General features: G+C 36.1%; 1 pseudogene across 2 annotated transcripts; it reads left to right on the plus strand.

Annotated features, from left to right (window-relative positions):
• Positions 1-18,965: 18,965 nt before the first annotated feature.
• LOC149578657 (pentatricopeptide repeat-containing protein At2g13600 pseudogene) lies at positions 18,966-22,438 on the plus strand (annotated as a pseudogene). 2 transcript variants are annotated; one of them, XR_016364694.1, is made up of 2 exons: positions 18,966-21,424; positions 21,539-22,438. The product of XR_016364694.1 is annotated as a pentatricopeptide repeat-containing protein At2g13600 pseudogene, transcript variant X1 (transcript). The 2 variants fall into 2 exon arrangements; XR_016364695.1 differs by having other exon boundaries at positions 18,996-21,360.
• Positions 22,439-23,604: the final 1,166 nt, after the last annotated feature.

Here is a 23,604-nt window from a genome sequence, read left to right on the forward strand (position 1 = left end):
CTGCAATCTCCTTTTCTCTTTTCGAGTCATTTTGTAGTTGTTTATTTTGCATCTTCGGTGTGGAGATCTCAATGTCCTTGATATGCATTCATCATCTAGCTTAGGGTGTCTAGTTGCATGTTGAAAATTCTTGCAAGCTCAATTGACTTTTCCTCCAATTTGTTGGCAAGGTTTCTCTTGTCATCTTCTCTCATAGCCTTATCTTCAATAGCTCGTTTCTTTTGTTTAATCACTTCACAAAGCATCATGGCTTGTGATTCTTGTTCAATCTTGAGAATTCTGATCTCTTCTGCTTGGGCTCTATTTTTCTCCATTAGATCTGCTACTGCTACATCAAACTCCTTGGAATCTCCATTTGTAAACACTTTTGAGGCGTCAATCTCCTTGTACTGTGTATAATTCTTAGCTATGACAATCTCTCTTTTTCTCTTTAAGGATTTTCTCCATTCTTCCCTAGCTTCTACCAAACAATGTAGAATGAGACGTATCTCAATCTCCTAGTTTTCTATGATCTTCCCAAGTTTGTAGACTTCCATTTCTAGATCTTTTTCTCCAAGCTGTAAGGCTTCTCCTTGTGAGAACTAGGCTATGATACCAATTGTTGGAAATTACAAGTGGGAAGATTTACTTCTGAGGGGAAGGGGGGTGAATCAAAAGTACCAAACTTTATCCTCTAAAACTTATTTAACTAAAATCAATCTCATGGATCTAACACATCTAATTATCATGAAAGTAAAGACATGAATGAAAATCAATAACACAAGATTTGGTCACCCAAAAACCCTCCAAAATGAGAAGGTAAAACTAGGGTGAGGATGACACCCACAACTTATCACTGCAGCAATATGTAACTGTTATGGTGACAAAGTTTGACCACCATTAATGGTCTGCCTTGTGAAAGACCTACCTTGTTAAAGGCTTTACACCCTATTAGAAGTGACCTATCTAAAGGATTTACAAACAATCACTTGGAATGTCACCCTGTTAAAGGATTTAACACCTTGTTAAAGGTTCTACAAAATAGCTATTAAGCCAACCTATCTTCATAGGATTTTCATTCTCCTAATACAATGGTTAGAAAGTATAGTAGAATGTATTGACCTAATGACTTACAATCTTTAATTGCTAATTCCAAATCCTTGTTCTATCCAATCTAATCTGAACCTTCCTAATCTGATATATCTCTGTTCAAAGTGTTGATGCTCTGTTCTGATAAACTTGATTCTACAATGCTACTCTTGCTCTAAGTCTTTACACCCCTTAAAACTTTGCTAGCATTCACTCATGCATTCTCACTTGACCTCTTACACACACGAATTATCAAGTTTTGACCTCCTTATAAAGGTTTCAATATTTAGGGTTAGGTATGAATCTGTGATCGAGATTCATCCATCTTTTCCCTCTCAATTCTTTCCATATTTCCTAATTGGTTGCATGCTCTCTCCATTTTTCTAATTGGTTGCATGTTGATTGGATAGGGAATGTAATAGATTCGATCTTATCTTTTAGATCCTTTGAGATTTATCTTGAGTCAGCTCAAAAATAGTTTACATCTAAGTTTTTGAGGGCACAAACTCGAATGTTGATTTTGTGTTACTCGACACTTATTGATTGCTGATGCTCGACACATATAGGAATTTTGTTTTTCTTGGCTCCAATAGTAACTTTGTCTTGCTCCACACCTATCCTTTACTTAGCACATATACTGGCTTGGCATCTATTGTCACTCGACACTTGAAACTTGCTTGACACTTGAATAACTCAGCACTTGTTGAATTTTTGGCTCGACACATACTATAGCCCGACATCTATAATATACTCGGCATCAACTTAGAAATTTATTAAGTGTGTTGATACTCAATTTTCAAAACCAATATGAGACCAAAAAAATAATGAGAATAATTAACACAACACAATTTGGGTAGTTCATATCAATGATGGAAGACATGAAGAGGCCAAATCTTGGGCTAAAGTATTAAATGAATCATCAATCAAGAAAAAGTAAAAACTAGTAAAACAAATCAAGAGACAAATAAGGGAGAAAGATACAAACATGATAACTTGGTAATATTATCATTAAAAGTTTTAAGGAATTTGGTGATAAGGATAGAACAATTATTCTAGCAAGGCATTTTCTGAAAGACAAATTGAAGTAGACATGTGATATTCAACAAGAAAATGGGAGCAAAAGGAAAATAAGAGAAGGGAAGGATATGCATGCAAGAGTTACTTTAAGAAATATGGGAGTTAAATCTATGATTCTAAAGAATAGGGATGCTTAGAGTTTCTCATTTTTAACATGATGAAGATTGTATAGTGCAACAAGAAGAATTGATGAAGGAATAGGAGAAAGTGAAATTAGCAAGAGATGTCAAAACATGGGTATGGGTGAAAAGTAGGAAAGATCAAACTACCAAGCATTGGACATAGAAATAATAGGGACTTAGGGCTCCACAAGAGTATATAAACATGGTAAGTTGGAATTTTAGTGGTTACCTAAGAAGAAGAAAATTGAGGTTGGTGCTAATAACAAAGGGAAAGGAGATTATTTTTCCTATAAAAATACACTGAAATGATGGATAAAGAGTAAAAACTTTGAATGCTACAATAAAACCTCTTTCTAGAATGAAGAGACCAAAAAAAGTAAATGACATGACAAAATAACAATCTTAATAAAATAAATGTGGGAGGGTATCATGTAAAATTGGAGAAAGATATGTAATTGCAAGAAGGAAGGAATTAATTTCTTCATTGAATCATGAACCCAAAGGATTTTGGAGGGAGTAATTTTTTTATAGAAAACATAGAGAAAACAATATCATATGAATTCAATGTTTGGATTATGTAAAACTCATATACAAACAAACAAATGAGAAGAATAACCCACCCACAATTGATATAATAGGTGAACTCTTTTTAGTGGTAGACATCAAAGAACATTTAAATAATTTGGAATGTAGTAAAGCATATGATATTAATGGTTTGCACAATTTTTAAAAAAAATGGGGAAATGGTCTCCTAGCTCCACATATCAAGGAGATATTTAATTGAGTTACTCAAAATGTCTTTCCAAATGAATGTACAACTAGTATTGTTATACCTCTCTGCAAAAGTGGTGGCAAGAATAATCCTTCTAATTACCATATTACAATGGCTAACCCTATTTTGAAAAATTATCTAGGAGAACAATAGAACATAAAATTAGTAGATAAGAAAAAAAAGGAAAAATTAGCTAGAGTACAAGATGGATTTAGGTCCAAGTACTTTACCATTAACCATTTCATGATTGTAAGATACTCCATTAAAAAAGCTAGGGCTACCAAGGGGAAGAAATGTTTTCCTACTTTGTTGACTTCAAAATGGTTTTAGACATTGTTCTCAGAAATTAACTTTGACAAAAAATGCAAGAACTTGGGTTCTCAAAATAATTTAGATCTTCTATTCATAAACACTATGTGTAGGCCAAAGAAAAAAATAACTAAAGAGGGTATGCAAAAATGTTTTTGATAGTGACATTTAAGTCAAATAAGGATGTCCTTTTGTTAGGATTAACCGTAGACATAAATAACAATTACATGAAAATATAACCAATATCAGAAAATGATAAATTACACAGAAGAGAACACAAGACACCAAGATTTAATGTGGTTTACCCAATCCCTGGGCTACATCTACCAAATAATGAGTCCAATATTATTCCTATCCAGTGATTACAACCTGATTAGAATTTGTAATCCCTTACAACTCAATATTGCCACAAGAAGCAATTATCACATCACACCTTATACAAAATTCCTAACCCTAAGTCATTTTATACAAATATTTTTGCCACTTTAGGGTGAAAATTAGTTACAATATGTTGTCTCAAAAATGCCAAAAAATAGCCCCAAAAAAATTCCTTACCTCGCTGACAAATTATAGAGTATGTATAGTACTTCCTTGATCAGTCACCACGAACTGATAATCTCCCAGTTGGGGATTGATCAGGCTCCACATAAACAACAATCTCCTGCTTGGAGATTGGTCTTGTAGCAATCCTACTACTCCATGAGGCTCCCACTAGATCAAACCACCCTGAACTCTACTGTGATTTTATTCTATTCAATCTCAAAGAACAACTAAAATCGGAGAGGAGTTCAACTTCTCCCTTGTCACTACCTTTATAAAATTATCTATTAGATTGTCATCTATATGTATCTTGTCCAGCTTTAACTTTCCATCATCCAAAACTAACTAAATGAACTAGTACCACAACTATATGTGTTTTGTCTTTGAATGTAGAGAATAATTAATTGCAAGATGAATGACACTTTGGTTGTCTAAAAAAAAATAATCATCCCTCTATGGGTTTCCCAATTCTTCTAGGAAGAATTGAAGCTATATCATCTCCTTAACTATCTTTGTAGTAGTAACATACTTTGCCTTTGTAGTGGATAAAACATTCACCTTCTATAATCGAGAAACCTAGCTCAATGTTGCCCGACCAACAATAAATACATAACCTGCAGTACTCCTCTTGTTATTAATATCCTCTACCAAATCTAAGTCTACATAGCCCTATAAATTAGTAGTAGAGCCCCCAAAATGTAAACACTTACTCAATTTTCCACTCAAATACTTGAGAATCCATTTAATCACATTCCAATGCTCAAGCCCTAGATGACTCATATACCTGCTAACGACTCCCACTGCATGAGATATTTTTGGCCTCATACATACCATCAAATATATCAAGATTCCTACAACTAAAGCATTAGATACCTTGGACATCTTATCCTCCTCTTCTTGTGTCTTTGGACACATCTCCATAGTCAAATTCAAATGACTAGGTAAAGGTGTGTCAACAACTTTAGCATTCTTCATAGAGAAACATTGCAACACCTTCTCAATATAATCACCTTGAGATAATGTAAATTTTTTGTTCTTCTTATCTTTACAAATTTTCATACCAATTATTTGTTTTTCTACCCCAAAATCTTTCATGGAGAATGAATGTGCTAACTGGTGTTTTAGCCCATTGATGTAATCCATGTTAGACCCAGCTATAAGCATATCATCAACATATAAATGTAAAATAATGTATTTTTCATCATCCAACCTCTTTAAATAAACAAAATGATCTGCATGACACCTACTATATCCATGCTCATGCATAAAACTGCCAAATTTTAGATATCATTGTTGAGGTGCTTGCTTTAATCCATATAAACTTTTCTACAATTTGCACACTAAGTTCGCCTTACCTTTGACCTCAAATCCATATGGTCATGTCATTAATATCTTTACATCCAAATCACCATGAAGAAAGGTTGTTTTAACATCAAGTTGCTTTAAATGCAAATCTTTAGTAGCCACAATACTTAAAACAATGCGAATATAAGTCATTTTAATAATAGGAGAAAATATCTCATCAAAATTAATGCCCTTTTTCTATGAAAATCCTTTTACAACTAACCTAGTTTTAAATCTTTTCTTACCTCCATCCTCTTCTTTCAACTTGTAAACCCATTTATTTTGTAAGTCCTTTTTACTGATAGGCAACTTACATAAATCCCAAGTCTTATTTTTTGGAAAGGAACCCATTTCTTCTATCATTGCAGACTCCCACTGAATCTTAGTATCCACATGTGCATCTTCATCATAATATTTAGGTTTACTGCCATCAATTAATAAAATAGAGTACAAAGAGGGAGAAAATATTTTTGGAGGTCTTAGCCTTGTTGATCATCTAGCATTCACTAGGGTGTGTGGTATTTGTTGTTGTAGTTATTGCAGATCATGAGAAGTTGCTAGAGCATCATCTTTTGGAGTATCATCCAACACTATATAATCATCTTCTTTCTTCTCATGTTGCTGCAATAGATCTTTGTACAATATTTTCTCATTGAAGATGACATCCGTTCTTCTTTCAATTTTATGATTTTTAAAATCCTAAAGCATATAAAAAAATTCATCAATGCCATATCCAACAAATATACTTTCCTTTGACTTAGTTTCCAACTTAGTTCTATTTTCAAAATCTATATGTGCAAATGCTTTATAACCAAAGGTTTTGAGAAAATAATAACTCATCTTCTTACTAGTCCATGCTTCTTCTAGAATACCACAACCCAAAGGAGTAGAGGGACCTCTATTAATAAAATATATAAAAATATTGATAGCCTTTGCCCACATGTTTAAGGGAAACCTAACATGCAATCTCATGCTCCTTGCATGCTCCATTATTGTCCTATTCATGATTTTAGCCACTCCATTTTCTTATAGAATCCTTGGAACACTTTTTTGTCTATGAATACCATCAGTGGAGCAATAATGTTCAAATTTATGACTACAATATTCAGCACCATTATCAGATCTAAGACATTTTAATCTCTTACTAGCCTCATTTTCAATCAAGCATTTCCATTTCTTAAAAGTTTGAAATACATTCGATCTCTATCTAAGGAAATAAACTCATACTTTTCTAGTTGCATCATCAATAAATGTAACATAATAATGAGAGCCACTAAGGGAAGATACTTGAGCCGGTTCACATACATATGTATTCACAAGCTCTAATTTCTCTTATTTTTTTCTTTCCCACTCTTCACAAAACTCACTCTCTTTTTTTTTCATATACACAACTTTCACCAAGTTGTCATGCTGAAATTAAATTCCTACTCAACCTTGGAACATGTCTTACCTCATGTAGTAGCTAATGATTCCCATTCTACAACTTAATCTTAACTTTTACCTTTCCAACAATCTGCTAAGGTTTATTATCCCACAAATAAATAAGCTTGAAATCCCCTTAGACATAATAAATAAAATAACCTCTATGGGGTGTAGCATGAAGTGAAGCCCCATAATCTAAAACCCAAGAATAATCAACACTTTCTAAGGAAATAAGCAAAGAATCCTCTTTGGATTTGTTACTTACCACATTTGTCTCCTTGTTTCTATCTTGTTTATCTCCTTTATTGTTCTTTTGAGTTCAACAATCTTTCTTCTTATGCCCTTGTTTTCCATAGTACTTGAAATCTCTTGGTCCTTTGGATTGAAACCTCTTCCCCTTTGATTTTCCTCTTGATTTCCCATGATTTCCATAATTGTTTCCTCCCTTAGTTGTTCTACCTCTACTTAGTGAATTCAAAGCACTTCCTCATGTAGATCCACCTGAGGTTTTCCTACAAGTTTCCTCACTTAGAATACAACCAATCACATCATCAAATTTTAGGGTGTTAGATCTAGAAACAAAATTACTCACAATCATTACCAATCCATTCAATCTTTCCAGCAAAGAACACAAAATCAAGAGATCCCTAATTTATTCATCAAAATTGACATTCATAGAAGATAACTGACTAGTAATTAAATCATACTCATTTAAATAATCTGCAACAGATCTGCCTTTTGCCATCTTCATATTAAATAACTGCTTCATGAAATACCTTATTTGAAGTTGATGACTTTTTATACAATTTTGCTAGTGTTTGCATAAACTCTTCCATCATCTTTGCTTTTGTAATGTTAAATGTTATCGATGGTGTCAGGCATAATTGAATACTTCCAAGTGCCTTTTTATCTAGAATCTCCTAGTCCTCATTTGTCATAGTTCCTTGTTTCTTGGTTTTTCCTTCCAATGGCTTCCATAAATCCTTCAAAAAAAGATAGTCCTCCATTTGCATTTTCCATAACTAAAAGCTTTGCCCATTAAACTTCTCAACCTTTAGCTTACCCTTGTCTACCATCACTCCCACTCAATTGTGAGACTCTCATTCAACCATAAGACTTTTCTATAGAGAATAGCTGAAAAAAAAAAAACCTTTCTCTCATACCACTTGTTAGGATTAACCACAGACATAAATAATAATTACATGCGAAATATAACCACTACTAGAAAATAATAAAATGCATAGAAGAGAACACAAGACACCAAGATTTAATGTGGTTCATGATGTAGGAGTATCGAGCTTGGATTTTGGTGGAGTTATCTTTTTCATGGTTATGAATGTGTTGGAGACACATTGGAGAACCTTTTCTCATGATTGCATAGAGATTGGATGGATTGAGTTGAAGTTTGAATTGTTTTTACCTTGCTACTAGAAGTTTGTTTTTTAGTTTCTAGGTGCTTGTTGCAGGTTGTATAACTACTTTTGTGCAATGAATGAGAGGATGTAGATTTTAGGGTTTGAAGAGGACCTAGAGTACTTCCTTTTATCAAAGGCACAAGTCCTAATTCATTATAAGTTGGGAGATATGACAATTTTCTTGGAGTTTCAATTTTTGGCAGTTTGCACAATAGATTTTTGTGCCTGACTTTTGGGATGGATGCCTATATATCCTTAATGAATCAGCCTTTACACCCTTAAGGAGTTGTAGAGCACCTAAAGTTCTACCTTTAGTTTGAAGCATAAGTTCTAATTTAATTGGGGCTAGGAGATATCATGATTTTTCTCGGGTATCGATTTTTGAACATTTAATCGCTATTGGAGGCTGACTTGTGGCTCTTCAAGTATTTAATGTTAGCTTTATTTAATTTGTAATTTCTAGGCTATCTTGTGGCTTAATTGGGTATAAGTAAGGGGTCTTGTGGAGTATTTTATTTCATTCATGGATGGAGTGATTCATTTATTCAAAAGAGGAGTGAGTGTGGAGAGTAGCTGAAGAGCGAGTTTTTCCTGAGTTTATAGATAGAGTTTCGAATGTGAGGTAGTTTACAGTAGGATTATAATAGATTTGTGAGTGTGTGGATAGAATGTCGAATGTGAGGCAATTTACACTTGAATCTTGGATCAAGTTTGAGAAGGGCTAGTAGTTAGGGCTTGGAAAGCAAGGAGATTGCTTGGTGGGCTTGCAAACACAAATTTAGATCTTCCTTGGAGGTTTCTACTAGAGTGTTATCTAAACTAGCTAGTGTTTGGGTTAGATCTTGAGGGATTTTGCAGAATTGTTATTGTAATTACTTTGTATTTGGCCATAACCAGGAAGGCCTTACTGCCTAACACATTGCATGGTATAGTTATTTTATGAATAAATTATTGTAATTTGGTATCATATCTTGCATTGTTATTGTGTTTTCACTGTGTGGTTGTTTGCTAGAGGTTAGGACATCTCGTTTGGGGATTCTCCTGCCTTGCATTGGATCAAGTGGTATCAAAGCGAAGGTTGTTCCTAAGTGTGCAGACAGATCGTTGAAGTTGTGGCAGTTTGCATTAGGACTTTGGGAGGACATGCAAATGGATCTATGGTTGTGAAGATGGAAGGTTGATCTTGTTTAGGAAGATTAATCTATTGGTGATTTGCTGTAGAGAGTTAGCGAAGATTTTGGAAGATGGCTCTAAGAGGATTAGACCCTGAGATGATTGAAAATCTTCATGATGTGCTGCAAAGGAGGTTTTTTGAGATGTCTACTTGGGTTGAAGCTAGTTTGGTTGTTCAAACTAAGAAGGTGGTTGCTTAGTTTGAAACTAGTTTGGATGATTGAGATAAGGACAAGATGAGGAAGGTATTCCATAGATGTTTGTAGAGTTGGAGTCTATTGATTCAGAAGAGAGTTGTTTGGCTGATTAAGAGACTTGTTTGTGAGAGAAGATGGCATAGCAAGATCAAGGTGGAAGAGGTTGGTTTTGTTGATCAGTTTGTGGAGCTTGATACAGAACCTATAGAATAGCTGGAGGTTGTTACTGAAGATATTCCTAATCTTGTTAGTGCTAGGATGGAGATTGGTTTTTCATGATTAGTCGATTGGTTTTGACATGGAAATTGTAGAGCACTTGGTCATGGATGATCTAGTTGCTATTGGTGATGACGAGTTACATGTTGCAAAGCATCTTGTTTTGAGCAATGAGATGGTTGGTGTTGAGAGTTTTGCATATGTTGCTAAGGAGTTACATATTGCTGCTAATGTGGAGTATTTTGTTGCTGGTGTGGATTCACTAGTTGCTGATGTGCATAAGGATTTGCTAATGAAGCATTATGTTCAGTTTGTTCTTGGGTGTGAGAATGTTGATTGGGTTGTTGATATTATTTGATTCTAATGTTTTAGTGGATGAAGCATAGATGGTTGATTTTCAAATTTTTTCTATTGACTTTGATGAAGTGGAAACCTTTGGTGAAGATGAAGAAGGTTGCAAATGTTTCTTTGGGCATTAAAGTATGAGACATACTTTTCTATTTACTTGGGGAGTTTGATGTAGGAGCATCGAGCTTGGATTTTGGTGGAGTTATGATTTTCATGGTTAGGGATGTGTTAGAGATACATTGGAGAACCTTTGCTCATGATTGCATAGAGATTGAATGGATTGAGTTGAAGTTTGAACTATTTTTACCTTGTTGCTGGAACTATGTTTTCTAGTTTTTGGGTGCCTGTTGTAGGCTATGTAAGTTTGCAATGAATGAGAGGATGCATATTTCAATGACTAAAGAGGGCCTAGAGTACTTCCTTTTATCAAAGGAGCAAGTCCTAATTCATTATAAGTTGGGAGATATGGCAATTCTCTTGGAGTATCAATTTCTAGCAGTTTGCACAACGAATTTATGTGTGTGACTTTAAGGATGAACGCACAAATATCCTTAATGAATCATCCTTTGTGCCCTTAAGGAGTTGTAAAGGACCTAAAGTACTACCTTTAGTTTCAAGCACACGTTCTAATTCAATCGGGGCTAGGAGATATCACGATTTTTCTTGGATATCAATTTTTAGACATTTAATTGTTGTTGGAGGCCGACTTGTGGCTCTTCAAGTATTTAATGTTAATTTTATTTAATTTGTAATTTCTAGGATGAATTGTGGCTTACTTGCGTATAAGTAGGGGGTCTTGTGGAGTCTTTTTTTCAATTATGGATGGAGTGATTTCATTCATTTGGAAGAGAATTGAGTGTGGAGAGTAGTTGAAGAGCAATTTATCCTCAAGTTTGTGGATAGAGTGCTGAATGTGAGATAGTTTACAATAGGATTATGATGGAGTTGTGAGTGTGTGGATAGAGCGCCAAATGTGAGGTAGTTTACACTTGGATCTTGGATCAAGTTTGAGAAGGGCTAGTAGTTGTAGTTTGGAAAACAAGGAGATTGCTTGGTGGGCTTGCAAGCACAAGTTTAGATCTTCCTTAGAGGTTTCTACCAGAGTGTGATCTAGACTGGCTAGTGTTTGGCTTGGATCTTGAGGGATTTTGCAGAACTATTATTGTAATTGCTTTGCATTCAGCCATAACCAGGAAGGCCTTACAGCTCGACACATTGCATGTAACAGTTATTTTATGAATAAATTATTGTGATTTGGTATCAAATCTTACATTGTTATTGTGTTTCTATTGTGTAATTATTTGCTAGAGGCTAGGACATCTCCTTTGGGGATTCTCCTACCTTGCGCTGCATCAGTTCACCCAATCTCTGGGCTACGTCCACCAAACATTGAGTCCAATATTATTACGATCTAATGATTACAACCTGATTACAATCCATAATCCCTTACAACCCAATATCGCCACAAGAAGCAATTATCGTATCACACCTTATAGAAAATTCGTAACCTTAAGCCATTTTATACAAGTATTTTTGCTACTTTAGGATTAAAATTAGTTACAACATGTCAGCCCAAAAATATTGAAAAAATAGCCCCAAAAAAATTTAGAACCTCACCAAGGAATTATGGAGTATGTACAGTACTTCCTTGATGAGTCACCACAAACTAACACCTTTATCCCCTTGTTGGTGTTTGAAAACACTGGAGGGTTTTCAATTGTCCCCATGAGAATATGACACATCTAGGGGCAGCTAACTCCCATTATCAACATATCATTTCAGACACAGGGCCAACTATAAGGCTAAACCCTTCTTCTTCTTCAGGCTCTGCAAGACCGAGGCGGGTAGATCTTAGATTCAATTGATACCATACCAATGCAAAACATATCCCTGAATCTATTTAATGCAGATGAAAACCCCTTATATCTCCTAATAACTCATGAAATGACACAAATCTACATTAGCTAAATGCAAATCTATGAATCTCATAAGTTGAGTGAGGGTTAACCAATTATAACTCCTTTAACATGAAAGGTGAAAACACTTTTGATTTAATAATGTTGAATTTCAACAAAACCTCAGATATGCAGTAATAAGACCTAATGATCCTGTAACTGATCAGTGCCTTGACCATTGGGCAGTCCCATGAATCAAATGCACACATATGGATATTTGATAGTTGTTTATATACTCAGACATTTGATCTATCTATTTAACTTGTAAATAGACATCAATGCTCAAATTAAATCCCATTCTTACATGAGATCTCCATCAGTAAACTTGCAACCCTGTTGATTTCCTGAAGCATTTACACAACCTCTTGGGTCATAAGCAACAATGAATAACATACAGCCTTGAGGGACTGCAATTACAACCTAAGCTCTATGTCAAAGATTGTAAAACATTGAAAATTAGCTGATAAAGGAGACAAGATTCAACTGAAACTCAACTTGTTGTTCTTTGTATTAATTTTCTTGAAACTTATACAGTCATATGCATGAAATGAAAAACATGAAACAACCTAACAGATCTAAACTATCTGTATTAATCTTCCTATTGATGTTCATACAAGAGAGAATATGCTGAAAGAAATGGTTTCGTAGTAAAACAATGAAACCCTGCTGGTATTGCCTAGAGAAAACTGCCAACCTACTAGTTTCTCAGTGACAAAGACTGGAACCCTTACAATAGATGAGAAAAAGAAAGATATAGGAGAAGAGTTCATTCTCGGATCTGATCTGAACATGACATCTGTCCACTTGGAAAACCTTCTCAATAGGTTAAAAACAACTCTCTAATCTCTCCCCTCAACTGGTGAATCAAATCTTCATTATTAGGCCTCTACAAAAGCACAAAATATCTGAGGTATTTGAAGAATAACTGATTTGATTCCTGATTTGAACTCATAACAATAGCATAAAATCAGTTAAAATTGAACTCCAGAAGGATGAAAACTTTTCCAAAAATTTTTTTGGCATCAAAAGACTCCAATACATGTTCCCCAACTGATTGTAACATTTCATGATGAATTCTACCCCTTTTACTGAGAATGCTCCAGAAATTACAAATTAGCCTATAGACTGAACCAGTGAAGACCTGTGCATAATTTGACCCCAAATTTGGAAAATTCAAATTCTCCCAGTTCCGACGGTATATTACAGTGCATATTTCAGACAAAAAATGCTCCCCTGGTAGCAATTTGAAAATTAGACCCCTAGACTGAATCATAGCATTAAAATGAAAAAAAATAAAATTTTATATAGTAAAACTATATAAAACCTTAAGCTTCATTTAAATTTTTCCATCTTTGAATTATCTATGTTTGAACTTTTCTGAATCTTCATTTCATATTTCACTTTTATTTTTACCCTTTGCCTCTTGTTGAAATCTGACTGGCTGCCATCTATTTGAAATATTTTAATTAATTAATTAATATTAATTAATTAATTCCACTTCCTTCTCGTAACATCAGAGCCTTCATATTTTATCTTCACACTCATATGCCTTTACGTTTTCATGGCCTGAGCATATCCCTGTAGCCCTTTTAAATTTTCTTTACGTGCATACACTCATGTGAATGCTTTAAATTTTCCTTTTACGCCCATACGGGTACCAGCGTACCACCAGAAGCCTTTAAACTATGCTTCACGCTCATATGGGAAACTTTGCACTTTACGACCATACAGGAAGCCTCACGCGTACCACCATGAGCGTTTAGAGTTTGTTTTACGATCGCACGGTGGAAGCATTCTCATAGCATCATAAAAATTTATACTCCACACTCCTGACCTTATGCTCACGTATCAACGTAGGATGTTTGGAGCTCCAAGTCAAAACCACGTTCGAATTTGCATGGCTATTAGTTGGATGGGCCCCTCCCTCGAGCATCACTTGTTTTGAAAAAGCAGAAATGAAAAACATTTTATAACTCGTATGCTCTGCTATAAATATAGTAGATGTCTCTCCACATTATCAATGTGGGATATCTCTTCTACACTCCCCATTTTTTTTAAAACATAGGCCTCCATGTGAATACTCTGTTGCAGGTCGCTAATCAATTTTCTCTCTTCTTGGAACATAGCACATTTCCTTCTCACTTTGGATGAAGACTCTTTATTCTTCTATGCGTAGGCTATTCTCTTGTGCATGGAAACTCCCTGCCTCTATCATGGACTGTCTTTCCTATACTGGCGTGGAACTGTGTTTAATGTGCCATTGTTTCTCTTTTGCATGGGCAGACTTTGCTATTTGGAGTTCCTCCCTCATGTTGTTGGCAGCTTCTTTTAGTCTGGCATGGGCGTATTCCACTTGATAGCACAAGTTGGGGACTATTATTCTTCTTGCCTACAAAATAACCTCACTCAAATCTGATGACTTATTGGTTGATATTTGATGAGACTTGCCACTACTGCTACTAATGAATTCAACACCACTAGCCTTCAGCTTTCCTAAAGAGGAATCAAAGACGATTCTGTTGGCTGTCATATTCAGGAGAACTAAAATGTTGTCTGGATTTGCATACTGTAGGAGATTTGCAGTTGTGTGTCTGGTCCCATTCTTGTAAAAAATGGTAGCACTAATCTTGGTGCCCTCCAAATTATCAAGAGTAAACCCATTGTAAGGAAGCACTCCAGCTTCCAAAAGGCCAACTCGGACAGCATCGCTCCAAACAAAAAGGTGATCAGGTTTGAAGGCATTCAATCTCTCCACCCATTCACATGACTCGTTTACAAGCTTCTCGTCCCAACCCATCTTTTGAATGAATTGAAGGCTTTCCCTACTATAGAACCCAACATTGATTGACGTTCCATTTCTATTGTTGGCTCCATTTTAACATGTTTGCACATGCTGCTTCCTTTGATTGGCAACGAGTTTTCATTACTTGGTGCTTATTTCTTGCCCAAGTCGTGGGCTTTGCTCCTTCAGTCGTGTGCCTTGAGAAAGGCTTTTTCTAATGCTACCTGCGTGATCTTCTCTATCACTACCGGCTTTCTTATGCATGGATCTGCATGTGCGTGTATTTTATTTGGCGCTCCTGCTCCATGCCTTGTGTGGGCTTGCTTGCTAAGACACCTCCTCTTCCTACTTGCGGGTTGGCTCCTTTAGCGTTAAACTCCTCTGTTTTAACTTCCTCCGATTGTCTCTTTCAACCTGCATCTTTTTGCTTGCTCTCTGACTTCTTTGCAATGTTAGCCAGCTCCCCTTTTATTTGCATAGGGTCCGTGGCTAGTGAGGAGGCTTCAAAATGCATTGACCCAGAAGGAAATAAGCTGAGAGTTGATGGTCAATCAACAGAGTATTGCTTCTACATAGCCATTGCATCTCCTTCAAGGTACATGAAGAGAGCTTGATCAAGTTCCACTAGGTCGTAAGCTTCAAGATTATCTTTGATGAAGTCTGATCCAGTGTGTGTCCTCATGCAGCTTCTTCTTGCATGAGTGCTCCTTGCAACTCTTTCCATTGAATTTCGAGGCTTGTCTTCTTTTCTAGCAAGGTTATTTAAATCCATTACTTTAGGATATATTCTATCAATTGTCACTCGAAATTCATTTCTTTGGATATTCCTACGACCTTGTTCATGGGGCCTTCTGGCATCTAGAATAGACCACAAACCCTCTGATAAATTTGGCGATGCTCTTAATCCATTTGTCCTCACTCCATGCATAGTTCTATTTCCCAACTTGATCAGAACACTAACTCCTTGTCCCTTTGATATTGTCATATTTCATGATGAATTCATGAAATGTTCTTTGATAGATTAGGCTGCATTTTGAAGCTGCAATCTTATTGTCATAGTCAGTAAGCTTTGCATGAGTTTGAGTTTCCAAATTATGACAAACATCCAATTCAAACATTGCTTGAACTCAAAATGTTACCGGCTAATATGACTTCTGTAATATAGACTTTCATGGCATTCTTTTCAACTTTTCCATTGCTAATATTACTGGGCATGTCCAACTAAGTTCATCAGGTGTATACTTTGACAGATCCACTCAATCTCACAAAGCTTGTTTCATATATTTAGAGTTTATAATAATCAGAATCATTATGATTATTCTTTTCAATACATCTCAAATCCTTACTGGCTGTCACAAATCTGATGAATTTAGCCGAGCCCCAAAGTGGGTCTAGCGAATTTTTTTTTTGTTTCTAGACAATTGAAACCTCAAACTGGCCCATCAATCATCTCGAACTAATTGAAATTGATTTGGAGCATTAATTTGATCATTAAAAACTCATTTACCCACTTTTTGCAAACTGTGAATTTGGTGCTAGGAGGTCCTTTGATTGGCCTTGAAAATTGATCCAAAAAGCTGACCGAGCTCTGAAATTTGGCACACTGAATCTCTGCTCTGCATACTTGTACCATGTCGAATCTCGTCTCATGACGAATTCAGAGTCAAAAGATACTCGCTGTCAAAGCTGACCACTTAAAAACACCTACAGATAAACATGTCAGAAAACAATAAATTGTGTTCAGATTTGGCTTTGAAAACTAGGCAAATGAGCACATGGGGAAATGAAAATTGGGGCATTGGTTCCTGTCATAAGGACATTATGGATATGCGAATTGGGCTCATGATGAATAACAAGGCACAAATGGCAAGCGGTCAAAGTAGACTACTTGGAAATACTGACTGGAAATAATGTCAGAATAAGTGTTTTTTGTAAATGGAAATGACCCGAAAAAGTGTGCAAATGGATTCGTTAAGATGTGAAAATTGGCACACTTAAAGTATTTTCAGAGGACAACACAGTGGTACAATCCATTTGATCTCACCTATCACAGATTAGGAGTTATGACATCCCGAACAAGGGTACCAAACAACATGCATTTGTTGACACTAGTAAAAAGTTACAAATTGCGTTGGAAAAGTGTGCAAACAGATTCTCACGAGGTGAAACTTGGAACATAACAAGTCTCTGACATCTACAATACAACACAAAAAGAATTTTAAGATTTTGGTCAACTGGGTCAAAGTTATAACACGTCAAACAGGGCTTCCAAGAATTATGCACAATTGCAAATGCATGAAAACAATAACTGACCAACTTTGAGGGATTCAAAACATAATCAAACGAACTCGAAAGGACTTAAAATCTAAAACATAGGTTCTTAGATATGGACACTAAACACTCTCAAAATGGCATGTCATGAAACAATTTTGGGCACGAGATATTCAATGACAAACACAGGCTCTTGTCGCTGTTTGACACTTGGGGTAAAAATGCAAAAATGACACTGGCTCAAAACAAGACTTCGCCAAATGACTCGAAATGTCAATTTATCATCATGGAATGCTTGGACACACTAAATGAAGGGTGCTAGAAACATTACACACCTTACGGGGCTTAGAGGTACAGTCGAGTACATATGCATTTAAAAGCATTTATAGGGCTCAATTTCTCAAAATTGCTCAAAATTTGGGCTGCAATTTTGAGTGCCAACACCCCCATCTCTTGTGTTTTATATATTGATAAACTTCAAGAGTGGTTGAACAAGACTATTGGAGAAGGTACTTAACTAGCAAGGTATATGGTGAAGCTACGTTGTACACATGTAGATGACCTTATTGTTATTGCAAAATTTCTACAAGGTTTGAGAGAGCACTTGAAACCTCTTGAACTTTTTTGTTAGGAAGTTGGAAGGCAAGTGAATACCAACAAGACCAAAGGATCATGATCTTCTCTTTGAAAAAGAAGATGCATAAGATTAATTTTTTCTTTGAGGGAAACCCCTTGGAGGTAGCAAGGGAATAAAAGTACCTAGGAATTGATTTTCACTATAGGCTTGGTTGAAGGACATGTAGATCAAAGAGGATTCAAGACAGGGGGACGATTATACACCTTCTTCAAAATAGGTATAGTAAAGAGGAGTTGGAGGAGTGGAAGACTAAGAAAACCTTGTTTGGTTTGTTAATAGTGCCAATCATTGTAAATGCATTTCCACAATCCATAATCGTAACCGTGCTTCTGAATTTTGATTGTGTGTCTTTTTTGAGCCAACATTTCGGGTCACACTCTGTGAACCATCATCAGGACAGTAGAGTAGTAAAGAGTTGGGAAGTATGTGATGGTTCACAGAGTGTGAACTAAAATATTGGCTCAAAAAAGACGCACAATCAAAATCCAGAAGCATAGTTACAATAGTGGCAATCGTTCTTTATGGGTTTGAAGTTTGGGGGAATAACATTTCAGACTACAAAATGATGACAAACATAAATAATTTTAAAACATCTAATTAGTAGCCGTCTTAAAGTCAAATCAACGATATATTATGAGATCCTTTTAGCTGAGGTGAGTATGTTCCTAATTGAGGCCTGAATGATCGTTTCGTTTTTTTGTTACTTAAAAAGGCTAGAAAAATAGATAAACATCACTTTCTTAAAGTTATTGTTGGAGAAGAGCTACGTTTTTATAAAAAAAAGACTTGGAAGAAACAAAATAGCAAGTGAATGAACAAGTGGGAAATAAAGTTGCATGATTGCCCCAACAAAAATGATGAGATTAAAAAGTGGGTCAAAGAAATTTTACAAATTGTGGACAAAATAGTTAGGTGAGAAAAAATGCCTACTATGTCAAATAATTTAATGCCACATGGAAGTATGATGAAAAAGTTTATTTGAGATCTACAATTAATAGAAAGGTCATCTAAGATGTAAAATTGTTAGATGGAAGGTACCAAAAGACAAATTGGATGAAAAGACTTTTGTTTACTACAACAAAGGGATGGTGGAATTGAAATTACATTTCATTAAAGAATGAGTAATTTATGTAACATTACAATCAGTTTGAAAATAATTTAAATGTAGACAATGAATTTAAATGTAGACAATGAATGAACCTTTCAAAGAGGCAAAACAAAATAAAACTTCTAATTTCTTTCTCAACATTCATATCCACACAACATTTAAATTTAAAAAATATATATATTTTGATCCCTTGAACAACATAATCTTCTGAACTTATTTGAGAACTTACGTTGAGAATGCTTAAAAATACTGATATCAAAATACGCATAAATACCTATAAATGTTTAAGCTGAAATTTTTGGTTTCCATGGCGGATAAATTTTCCAGCCTGAGCAAAAAAGATCATGCCTTGCACTAAGCAGGTAAAGTGTAAAGGGTTTTTACACTTTACCTCTTAAGATTTTGCTATGCAGGGTAATAAGTGTGAGATGCTAACAGTCAATCTCTTTCCAAGATCCCAATTGTGGGTTCCTCGGATTCAATAGAATGGCTATCCGTTGTCCATTTCATATGGAACTCTTGGCATGTACGCCTCGTGAACAATAAATTTATTGGAAGCGATGGGTTTTACGGATGACCTGAGATTTTCACTCCATAACAATGACTGCGACAGAATGTTAAAGCAATGCATTACGTTGAATAATCCGAGGGAGGGTAAGCGAATACATGCTCATTTGATCAAAACTGGACTTGGATTATGTATATTTCTCGTGAACCGCCTCGTGGAAATGTACGCCAAGGGTAAGAATCTATTGGATGCTCGTAATATATTTGACAGGATGCCAACGCGCAATGTGTTTTCATGGAATACCATGATAGCTGGATATTTCAAATGGGGTAGCGTAGGCCATGCACGCCAACTGTTTGAAAATATGCCTGAAAGAGATGACGTCTCATGGAATACCATGATTACAGGTTACGATCTGAATGGACACTCTCAGGAGGCTCTTAATTGTTATTGGGAAATGATGGCTGAAGGATTTGTGCCTTCCGCCATAACCTTTTCTAGTGTTTTAAGTTCTTGCGCTAAGTTGCCTGCTCCAAAACAAGGCAAGCAGGTCCACGCTCATATAATCCGAGTTAAGCGTCAGTCAGATATGGTTGTGGGTGTAGGCCTTGTTGATATGTATGCGAAAGGTGGATGCATAGAGGATGCCCGCCTAGCGTTTGACAGAATGAACGAACGGAATGTGGTCTCCTGGAATGCTATGATTACAGGTTATGGTCATAATGGGCTTGGTGAGGAGGCTCTAATGTTGTTTTATGAGATGCAACAACGAGGAATGAATCCCGACCAAGTTACAATCGTCAGTATCCTCAGTGCTTGTTGCAAAAGTGGGAAGGTCCAGGAAGCTCGTAATGTGTTCGACGAAATACCTCAAAGGAATGTGAGCTCATGGAATGCGATGATTGCAGGTTATGTGCATAATGGTGAGATTGAGCAGGCCATGAAGTTGTTTCTACAGATGTTACAATATGTTAGACCAGATGAAACCACTTTTGCGAGTGTTGTAACAGCCTGCGCTAGTCTTGCAGCTCTGCAACAGGGAAAGCAGGTCCATGGACTTGTAACTAGATTTGGATTAGAATCTAGTGTGTTTGTTAGCAGTGCCCTTGTTGATGTGTATTGTAAATGTGGAAGTACAGAAGATGGACAACAAGTGTTTGACAATATGCTAGAAAGAACTCGTGTGTCCTGGAATACAATGATTACAGGATATGCTCAAAACGGGCAGGGGATACTCGCTATTCAGTTGTTTAAGGAAATGCTAAAGACTGGCGTAGTGCCAGACCATGTCACATATGTTTGCGTTCTATCAGCTTGTAGTCACGCTGGTCTATTTGACGAGGGTCTGCGGTACTTCAATAATATGTGGGAAAAACACCGCATTCTGCCCACAGTATCTCACTATACATGCATGGTTGACCTTCTTGGTAGAGCTGGAAGGCTGGAGGAAGCAGAGAAACTTGTGGAGAATTCTCCATTTGATTCAAATGCTGCCATGTGGCTTGCATTGCTTAGTGCATGTAGACTTCACGGGAATTTGGAGTTGGCTGAACTTGCAAGTAAGTGCCTATTTGAAATGGAGTCCCAAATCTCTGGACCATATATACTGATGTCAAACATCTATGCTGCAGCTGGGAAATGGCTTGGTGTTGCAAAAATGAGAAAATTGATGAGAGAAAGAGGTGTTAAAAAGGAACCAGGATGCAGCTGGATAGATATCAAGAACACAATTCATAATTTTGCGGACTGAGATCATTACCCACAATTGAAAATTTTCTTCATTATGTTATAGCAGAGTCGAGGAAGATGAGGGCCCGGAAACACAAAAAGGGGAGCATGTTCTTAAAATCATAGAAATGATACATGAATAGAAAAGCAGCCCAGGAATAAGGAAGAGATTGATTAGGGTCCATTAAATTGGGGCACATTGATCTAGAACATACTCGACACTGTAGACATCGACAGAGGTCATCAAAGGGCTCTGGAAATGCTGTTTGTATTCATTGTGGATGCAATATAGGCAATCACAGCGAGAAATTGGCTTCTCAATACGTCTTATGCAACGCCTATATACATTATAGAGAACCTTAGTATAGGTGGGACTCTCATAATATAAATTAACAATGTTTGGTTCTCTTCTCCAATTTTTCTCCTAAAAAGGTCTGCATTTTCATTTCCTTTAATGCATTTCTTAGTTCTTTACATGTGAGAAGTTCTGGCCAGCAAGATCTATTTATATTTCTCTAAGTTCCTGAAATCCCTTCTTTTTGGCAGAGCTCAAAAACGTATGTGAATGAATGAATGAAAGATTTTAATAATGTCCACAAGGCCAAAGCATCCTATGGGACCCCAAAGCTGCATAGGTGATTTGCTTGTTCTGATAACTATGCCTTACCATCCAGCCTATGGGACCACAGATTGGATCTCAATGCTGCAACAGAGTCTAGTTTGACTATCAAAGAAGCTACAGGTACTAGTCTTATGATATCTGAATATATTAATGTGTTGTTGACCAGTTTTATGAGAGAATTTCTAGTGTGCGCCATTTGGTGCTATTTGTGTATAGTTTTATTGCTGCTTTCTAGTGGCAGAAGATGAAGTCATGTGCATTCTCATATTGGTGTGTAACTTCCTTCCTGGATCTAAGAAGACTTTTGGGGGTGACTGGAATATAGCCGCTCTTTCATACAGATTATATGATCTCGAAGGAAAAACTATAGGTCATGTTGGTGCTGGTTGAATTGGCAAAGAACTACTCAAAAGATTGAAGGTATTGTTGACATGTTTCTATTGCATTTTGAACGCTTTCTAATACATTCCAGTGATAAACGCGATATGTATTGCTGAAAGTGACTGATGGCCCTTTCAATTGATCTTTTGTGTTGATTTCACTCCTCAGCCCTTAAACTGTAAGCTTCTTTACCATGACTGTCTTTCAGTTGGACCAGAGTTTAGAAAGGATGATGTGCCTATTTAAATGTAGGTGGGCATGGGTACTGTTTCTTCAACTTTTTCCAATCTATAGAAAACTATGTTTAGTGTACGTGTCATTGTTTATTTCCACCATGCCCATGTACCTACTATGTTGGACCCCTAGCCGATTATTGAAAAAAAGATATTGCATAATGATGCAATGCAGAAACTCCAAACACATAAAAACATCGCTTTGGTGTCTATGTCTTGCAATTTTTTTAATTGATGCTGCTTTATGCTATTTTACTGTTCTTTCTGATTTCTATGATGTTTCTGATTTTGTTTGAGTTACTTTATTTTTTTAATTTAAATCTCAATATCTTGGATTGTTGTTTGGTTAAAAAATTATATTCTAGTTCTTTGCTGTTTTCTCTTAACTATTTAAACTAGGTAGTCTTTGTGGTTGTGTTTCAATGGGTGCATGTAGGATCTCATATGGTTCCTCATACAAATACTTTGGCTTCTCATTCTCATCTTAATAAGTTTGTTTAGCTATTTATATGTATAGTGGATCAGCATACTATGCTTAATAACATCATTACATTCTATTTGCGCTTGGCTTCAAAATAAGTTAATAACATTCTATTTATATATATAGTGGATCAGCATACTATGCTTGATAACATGGCTTGCTACAACATGGGTAGTTGAAGAGCTATCTACAACAAGGGTACTTGTAGAGCTGATGCAGTGCAAGGTAGTAAAATCTCCAATGGAGATGTCCTAGCCCATAACAAATAATCACACAACGGAAACACAACAACGATGCAACATAAATGCAAGATCTGATACCAAATCACATCTTTTTATTCATAGCTATAACCATTTACATGCAATATGCCCAATTGTAAGGCCTTCTGGGTTAGGGCCAAATACAACAGCAATTACAATAACAATTCTGCAAGATCCAACTTACAAGCCCAATCCCAACTAGTCCAGAACCACAACTGGATAAGAACACTAAGAAGAATCCACACTTGTACCCTCAGGTCCACCAAACAATTCTATGGTTCTCAAGCTGCAGCTACTAGCTCTTCAAAGTTCACACCTAGCCTTCATCCTCTTCTCCAAGCCGGATGATAATGCCTAAAGACTCCACAAAACCCCCTACTTATAACCAATTAAGCCACAATTCGGCCTAGTTCATTACAAATTAAATTAAATCCCTTACATTAAATATATGTTGAGCCACAAGTCGGCTACAACACAAATTAAATACCCAAAGTCAGCTCACAGACAACTCAGCACCAATAGGAACCAAGACCAAGCCGAGCGTCAGAAAGACCAAGCCGAGCATCAGTAAATTTTCAAGCAAGCGGAGCTCCTAGTGCATGCTGAGCACCACAGTGTACACTGAGCTCCTAGTG

The sequence above is a fragment of the Cupressus sempervirens genome, chromosome 1 (genome assembly GCF_028749045.1).
Source record: "Cupressus sempervirens isolate cs-2001-9-10 chromosome 1, ASM2874904v1, whole genome shotgun sequence".
Classification (NCBI taxonomy): domain Eukaryota; kingdom Viridiplantae; phylum Streptophyta; class Pinopsida; order Cupressales; family Cupressaceae; genus Cupressus; species Cupressus sempervirens.